Raw genomic sequence first — 8,506 nt, forward strand, 5'->3', positions numbered from 1 at the left:
CCGACTGGCGATTTATACATCGTGCAAGGCTAAACCTCGTCCCCCTGAACGGTGTTCGTCGCAATGTGAATGGCTCCCGTGGCTGCAGAAGATGCAACTTTGAGCTCGAGACCCTCCCGCATGTCCTCTGCCACTGCATGAGATACAGCCGTCTCTACCAAGCGAGGCACAATGCAGTGGTAGAGAGGATTAAAAAGGCAGCCAGTGGAAGGTGGCAGCTCCTCTCCGAGAACCGGCCAGTCAGAGGACTCCCGCTACGCCCGGACATCATCCTAACAAGAGACAACGCATGCCTCATCCTAGACATAACAGTTGCTTTTGACAACCGTCGGTCTTCATTTGATGCTGCTCGCCGAGAGAAGATGAACAAGTACCGTCCGCTAATCGAAGCACTGAAATCTACATACAACGATGTGCGCGTAGAAGCAATTGTAATCGGAGCACTAGGATCATGGGATCCAAACAACGATAAAGTTCTCAGCAGGATCTGCAGCAGGAAGTACGCATCACTTATGCGAAAGCTCATCGTAAGTGAAACAATAAGTAAATCAAGGGATATCTATGTGGAGCATCTCACGGACGTCAGACAGGAGAACTGGTAAATTTAACATGGACTCACTGAACTATCCGATTAAGTGTTCACAAAGTACAAACCCCCGAAATATGTAAGTAGAAAGAAAAACCTAGTATGTTGTACATAAGTGCTTGGTTCTGAAAATAGTTGTTGTACATATCTGCTTCGCTCTGTAAATAATTGTAAATAGAAAATTAATGTATAATAGAATTGTAAAATGATATTTCTGCCACGCAAATATCATTCTTCTGTAAAGTGGCCAAAAATATTGTTCAATAAAAAACATCTGTTCTTATCAGCTTAATTTGCCGGTTTGATTTATTTTTATAGGTTCACCGGTGGATATGCTGCTAGAGTAGTTGCCTCGTCCGGAGGGCGGAGCCAAGGTGGATCTTTGGTAAGTTTTGCTTTATTTTGTCTCTTTTTCTCCTACTGATGCTTGATGGGTTGGTGACCTTTACTTGCGTCAGTAGGAACCTTTCCTTTCCCTGTGAGCGTGCAGGTGTCTTTTCCCGCTATCACCGAACTAGCCGTTTTCGGTTAATCCATGTGATGGGTGGGGTCTAACTTTTTCTACCTCTTTCCTGTCTATTCTTGCTCTTCTTTAGTATTTTTTCGCTATTTAGTGTTAAAATGCTTTCGTTGAGCCCTTATTTTTTCCTTTGCACAAACTCACTATTATGGTGGGCGTGGTCTTTCCTTTATTTCATCCCTATCTCTTTGCTCCTTCCGCTATCGTTTGTTTCGTTTTATTTATTTTTCCCATGTCCAGGTTAGTTTCGATCTAACTGGTTGGTTTTTATGCTTACTCGGATTAGTGTCCTGGAGTAGCCGTGAGCCCTTAGCCTGTGTTCTGCCACAGGTCAGGGATCGAGTAAGCTTCCGATTACCCATCCATGTGAAAAGGACACCCGGCTGGGTACGGCCTTTAGTGGGGCGTAATCTTCCAAGTCCTGGTCATCGTCTTTGCTCTCCTGTCAATGGTTTTTCCTTTCGAGTATTTAGTCTCGATAGGTGCCTCGACCCCCAGTTCGTCGTGGGTCCAGGGACTTACCTCCATTGGTGTCTTAGCAGACAGGCCACTCGGCTGAGTGAATCCTTAGCTCGACACCAATTTCCATCCAAATCGGCTAGTTGCACGCGCTAGTTTCTCCGCCTACCCTGGTTATGTTTTTTTTTTTTCCCTACCAGATCCACCCAAAGCTTCGACAGTTGCTCTTGCCCTCTGACTGTTTTATGTTTGATCTTGCCAAAAGTGCTTTGTTCTTGCTTTTTGTGCTGCTGTGTTTCTCTCCATTTTTTTTCAGCTATGCCTGGACCACCGAATGATGCCGGCTCCTCGAGTGACTACATTCCAGTTCCGGTTCGTCCGCCCAGAATCCCGTCGCCAACAACTCCTGGCCTACCTCGGATGTTGCCTACGGCTTCTACGATACCTGCTGTGGATATGCGCTCCTCTCTTGCTGTGTCGTCACCTCAGCCCTGCTCTGTCACCTGTCTGCCTGTTGAAAACCATGCTTCTGCTATGCGTTCCAGCTCAAGACCTCCTGTCCGACATGTTGCTGCGGCTGCCACGCCTTCCGGTCCTCCACTGCTACGAGGTGGTAATCTCAGGCAACTCCTAGCAAAGATCTACGAAAGGTCGCCTGACTCAGTTTACCGTCGCTCTTGTGGCTCACCTCCTGGACCCCGCTCTTCACAGTCTCCCACCTTGGATCTCCATCCCACTGGATCTTCGTCTGACTCGCCTGCCTCTTCTCTCTTTGATGTTTCCTCTGACTCGCCAGTGTGCCACCACACTCGTTCGCGTGCTGCTGTCAAACATACCTGCTCTGGACCGCCTCCTCCTGGATCTCCTTCCACGATGTCTCCTGATTGCACAGTTGTCCCTGCACCTAGCGGCGACATCTTGCCTCCTGTCTGCCCTGTGACGTCTGCCCCAGGTTCCTCATCTTGCGCCAGTGATCCGACTGCCGTGTCCTCCTGTCTGCCGGATGCCAGCACCTCCGTTTCCCCTTCTCCTCCGCCTGCCTTGATCATCTGTGGTGACTGTGGAATGTCCTGTATCAACAAGAAACAGCTGCGCTTCCACTGGTACCGACGTCACAGATCCTCTCCCAGCTCTGACTCTCCTCATGATTTCCGGCTTCCTGCTTCTGATTCTCCGACTGCCGCCCCCAGAACTTCGCCTCCTCCCAGTTCTCCTGGCCTTGACACCACCTACATCGGCCCTCAGGGTCCTGATTCCACTTGTCGGGTCGACTCTACGCTGCATCTCGTCTTTCCTGTCAACGACGTCTTCTCCTGCACGGAAGTAAACTGCAGCCTTCTATTTAGGTCCAACTCCTGGTCAAGGATGAAGAAGTCTCTCACACGCCACCTTCTCCAGGAGCATCAGCTTCCCATCTCTTCCTGCATGAAATGGTGCAGTCACTGTTGCATGCTCTTGGTGAACAAGGTGTCTTCCCATTCCTGCTTCCGTTCTTCTCCTACTGTCCTCTCGTCTGGTGCTTCGTTCCGGTGGAAATGTTCAGTGTGTCCCTTCTCCTGTCCTTCCAGAAAAGGTCTCTTCAACCACTCTGCCTTCCATCAGCGAGCTGAACGTAATGCTACCTCTGATAATATTGCTCTCCCTCTTCCTGTCCCTCAAAGACCGAGAAGACCACGCCAACAACCTACCCAGGTTTCTCCTGCTGCTGCTTCCACGGTGCCTGCTCCTCCGCCTGCTGTACCCGCCGTTCCTATGAATGATGCTCTTGCCTCGACTGCCGCACCCTCGCCTCCTGTTCCTTCTGCTGCAGTCTCTCCAGAGCGTCCTCACTCATCTCCTACTTCTTCACCTGGTACTCCTGCTTCTCCTGCCAGAAGATCATCTCCTTCTGCTTCTCCAGTCTCTCCTGCACTTTCCTCGCCGGCTCTCTCGCTCTCTGCTCCAGCGGACGACTTTCTCAATTCAAGCTTCCTTGATGATGGATTCTCCGTTCCTTCCGGTAGCCTTCGTGACTCCGCGACTGTTCCCTCCATTGACACCCTGCTTCCGGATGATTCCCCACTGCTGCAGTTCAGCGAGACCCTCCAGCGCCTCTCCTCTGCTCCAGATGACAATAACACCTGGTCCGAATTCGAGACCTGCCTTGATGCCATCATCTCCTCTGCCTCTGATACTGTCAAGCTCCCTCCACCTGTGCCTCCTGAAGAGTCTGGGTTTCGCCGCACACCGGACGCCTCCAATCCCCGTGTCATACAGAGGATCTACCGGATGAATCGTCGGAGAGCCCTCCGACTCATCACCCAACGTGACTCCTCTTTCTGTGCGATTCCTGCGGAAGATCTTGCTGCCCACTTCTCTGAAAAGTACTCTCCACGGGATGCAGACACTTCCATCTTCTGCCAGCATGCTTCTGATCGTCCTCCTGTTGACATGTCGCCGTTCTCCCCTTCTGAAGTGCGTTCCAAGCTGATGGCTTGTGAAAATTCCGCGCCTGGCCCTGATCGGCTTTCTTACAGACACTGGAGAGATGTCGACCCCGAATGCAAGGCACTTTGTGCTATTTTTAACATCTGCTTGAAGCTGCGACGCATTCCGGCCTCTTGGAAGTCCTCTCGCACGTTTCTTATCTTCAAGGATGGGGACCCCTCCGTTATTGACAACTGGCGACCCATCGCCCTTAGCTCGTGCATATCAAGGCTCTTTGCTGGTTGCATGGCACGTCGTTTCTCCAGCTGGCTTTCTACACACGACGTTCTCAGCCCCTGCCAGAAAGGTTTCCTTGCTCATGATGGTGTCTTTGAACACAATTTCATCCTCCACAGTCAACTCCAATTAGCTCGTCGATCCAGGTCTGAATTGTGCTTAGCATCCTTAGACATTTCTAATGCCTTTGGATCCGTGCCACACTCAGCCATCTATGCTGCTCTCTCTGACTCCGGTGTTGGTGACGACTTCTCTTCCCTCATCAGGTCCTTCTACAGTGGCTCTACCACCTCCTTCTTGTCAAGTGATGGCACGTCCTGTCCTGTCGACATCCACGCTGGGGTTCGCCAAGGCTGCCCACTTAGCGGACTCCTATTCAACCTTGTCATCGACCCCGTCCTTCGCTGTGTTGAATCGATGTCTCCGGTTCCAAAGATTCTGGCCTATGCTGATGACCTCCTCCTGTTGGCGCCTTCTCCTGAAGCACTCCAGCATGACCTCCTCCGGGTCCAAGATGCATGTTCCAGGCTCAATCTCTTGCTGAACCCCAAGAAGTGCCGCTCCTTCCACTTCTCTGCTGTTCGCTCCTCCCGTGTTCTTCCGACTGCCTTCTACATCTCTGAAGTTCCAATTCCTGCACTTAAAGAGGGTGAATTCTTCAAGTTTCTTGGTAAGCCCATTGGCTTCAACCTCCCGCCTGCACGTGCCCAACTCCGCGACTTCTTGTCACTGGCCAAGTGTATTTCTGAATCTAAGCTGGCACCCTGGCAACGGATTGATGCTCTTAAGACCTTCTTCTTCCCGTCGCTCCTGTTTCACATGAGGACGTCTCAGTTCTCCAAAACTGACTGGAAAAAGATCGACGATCTCCTCAAGCCTGCCATTAAAAGGACCCTGAACCTCCCCCCAGAAGCCTCCAATAACTATCTCTACGGCCTCTCCGGGAAAGGTTCCTTCGGTGTCCCTCTTGCCGCCGAAGACTCCGACATTGCTGCTGTGGACGGTGCGTTTAAGCTCCTAACATCTAGGGACCCACTCGTTCGCAAGCTTGCTTGGGATGATCTTTGTGGATACATTCGCGCTCGGATCCAGCTGTCTCCATCTCCTTCTATCGTCAGCCAGTTCCTTTCTGCATCGGATGAGGGACCATTCGCCGCCACCAGCAACCCCACCTCTTCACTATGGTCTGCTGCCCGCGCTGCCTCTCGCCGCCTTAACATCTCCTGGAGCTTTGACAACGACGGCTGCCCTTCCATCTCCTGTGGGAATTCTACCATCTTTCCTAGCAACAGGAACTCTATTTTCAAATCCTTTCGTCACCTTAGAAGATCTTGCAGGCTCCAAGATTTGGTGAATCTCCCAAGTCAAGGAAAATCCATGGAATGCGTTTCGGCTGCACGTGCAAGCTCACACTTCTTCCATGAGGGATCGTTCATTCGCTTTGCCGACTGGCGCTTTATCCACCGCGCCCGCCTCAACCTCGTGCCACTGAACGCCTCCAAACCATGGGATCGCACTCGCCGTGCATGTCGTCGCTGCCCCTTTCCAGAGGAGACTCTGCCTCATGTAATCTGTCATTGCATGAAGTATTCGCGGCTCTACCAGAACAGGCACAATTCCATCGTCAAGAGGTTAAAGGATGCTGCTTCTGGTCGCTGGAACGTCCTTTCTGAGAATCTGGCTATTGAAGGATCTTCCCTGAGACCCGATCTTGTCCTTTCCAAAGACGACTCTTGCCTCATTATTGATGTGACCGTCGCCTTTGAGAATCGACTCGCCTCTTTTCAACATGCAAGAACTGAGAAGGAGACCAAATATCGTCCTGTTGCCGACCTTCTAAGAAGAAAGTTTAGAAATGTTCGTACCGAGGCCATTGTTGTTGGTGCTCTAGGATCATGGGATCCGGCAAATGACAGAGTTGTGAGACGTCTCTGCACAAATAAGTATGCAAACTTAATGCGCAAACTTATTGTTAGCGAAACCATCCGGGCATCGAGAGACATTTATATCGAACATTTAACAGGCACACGCCAAAACAATCAAAACAACCAGTGATGTACATAATGCTAAATATTTTATTGTAAATAACGTTAAAGAAATTATATTGTTACGTCTTCATTGTTTTATCTTTTTGTCGAAATTCTTTATATTATTTATTAATAACGAAAATCGCACTGCGTGCGTCATTGTCTGACACGCCATGATCAGATCAATGCTGTGTAAAATGGCATGGAATATTTTAAATAAAGAATCTGTTCTTATCAGCTTAATATCTGATACGACGTCGACATGACGTCAAGATATTAAACTAATTTTTGCAGATAGGCTTGTGGTTAGGAATTTATTCCGCCCTCGCCACGGGTTGGCCTGCTATGGCACTACTTGCAGGATACGGCCCACAATATATCCAAAAAGCAGAAACTTCACTCACCCACTGCATCCTCAGGAAAACGTCCTTTTAAAATGGCCCCTTCAAATTTCAGAAAACCGAAGGTCTGACAACATCATACCTTTGTACGAGTGTGCGGCGACCTGCCTTTTTTTTAACTTGTTATTGCTCGGGCCCCTCGTTCTTTTCCTCGGAATGGGAACATTCTGGAGCCTCGGGTTTAACCCTCGTTCTTTTCAGTGTCAAGTTCTGGTTTCTGTAAATACGAAGTTTTATTCGTATTTACAGAAATCCCATAAAATCCACATTTTTTTCCCCGTACTGTTAACAACTTACTCATTCTGTCTGACTGATTGAAGGAAGATCGGCCTCGAAATATCACTCAAATTTCATTTGCAGTAACATTTTTGTCTCATTTCATGTAAGTTTGAGAGAATTCCTATTCACATTTGCCAGATCTTTCCCACTACAGCGCGCGTATACACATTGCTTCTTTCAACACACGAGCCTTTTTATTGTAAATAACTCTCAAAAGGGTGTAAAATGTTTGTAGGCACACTGCAGCAACAAAGATTTTTCTGTCTGTTTCCTAATGTTTTGTTTGTCTCTGTATGATTTCTAAACGCCAGCTAATTGTAATGGTCTACAATTATTGTTAAGGATTGTTGTATTTATGTTTTTATTCATTCATTCATTTATTTTGTTGGCACATTAATATTAACAAACGGGAAAATGCCAATCGATGGCTGCACTATGCAGGAAGCAGTTTATTCTGAGTTTTGAGATGGCTTGCCCGCCACTAGTGTGGAAGTGTAGAATACAAAGTAATCATTAATTGTAAATTAAAAAGTACTGTTTTATTGTACATATTACAAATGAATTTGTAAAGTGTTTTTTGTAATTTTTCTGTTTGTTTAATTGTTTTAAGTTCCTAATATTTCACTCTGTGTTTTCAAGTGCAACGTTTGAACTGAAGAGAGAGAGAGAGAGAGTATCTCTGAGTTGGAAACCATGTGCTGGACTGTGCATGTCGAGTTTGTGTCAATCAAACTCTGGCATTATGTAATGCAGTTTTGGCTGATAAATTTTACTGTCTCAATATTTGTTTAATCACAAAAAATAATTTCTTCCCAAGCATGGGCATTCGATAACTCCAGGAATATTTATTTATTTATTTTTGGTTTTGCTATTTTTATTGCCTTTGTAATTACATTTGTTTTATATTCACCTGCAGTGAAGAATGAGATTTTTCGGAGGAGGAAGCTACTCCAGAGAAATGAACACTTTCATGAATATTTCATTGTCCTCTTTTCCCATCTGAAAAAAAATTGAGAAAATACGAGAATATTATGTTGCATGGTGCATAAGCTTATAAAAGCTGGAGGAAAACACCGGAATTCAGTTGTTTACTTACTGCTGTTATTGACTGTAGCGATTTCGCGTTGAGATCGGATTAACTTTTTCTACTTTGAATTTTGTTCCGGCCAACGTTTCCGTAAAACGTCCAATATAACTACTGTAAGTTATTGCGATATTGTAAAAATATCTGTGAGGATATTTCAGCATTGTGGTTCATTTGCTGTAGTAAGAATAAAATTTGCAATTGAATCTTGAATGAAATGAACTTTTGACGTCCTTGGCTTTTTAAAACTAGCCCCGCCCAAGGAGGAGGGGACTGACGCCTCCAGAATGGGAACATTAGAAAGGACCGCAAAATGATCCACTTGACTAGACAGAAATTGGTCATCCTTGTACACCTCTTTTTTTGTAACACAGGAGGAGGATGAAATAACGATATATCATAAAAAACCCCCAAGCAGCACTCGCTAACCTGAGTCTTCTGCACCCC

General features: G+C 47.2%; 1 pseudogene; it reads left to right on the forward strand.

The window, feature by feature from the left end:
* The first annotated feature begins 6,492 nt into the window (after nucleotides 1–6,492).
* LOC146994832 (U2 spliceosomal RNA) lies at nucleotides 6,493–6,673 on the forward strand (annotated as a pseudogene).
* Nucleotides 6,674–8,506: the final 1,833 nt, after the last annotated feature.

This window comes from Stegodyphus dumicola, chromosome 11 (genome assembly GCF_044657685.1).
Source record: "Stegodyphus dumicola isolate Sdum_Otavi_A_Nest chromosome 11, ASM4465768v1".
NCBI classification, from domain to species: domain Eukaryota; kingdom Metazoa; phylum Arthropoda; class Arachnida; order Araneae; family Eresidae; genus Stegodyphus; species Stegodyphus dumicola.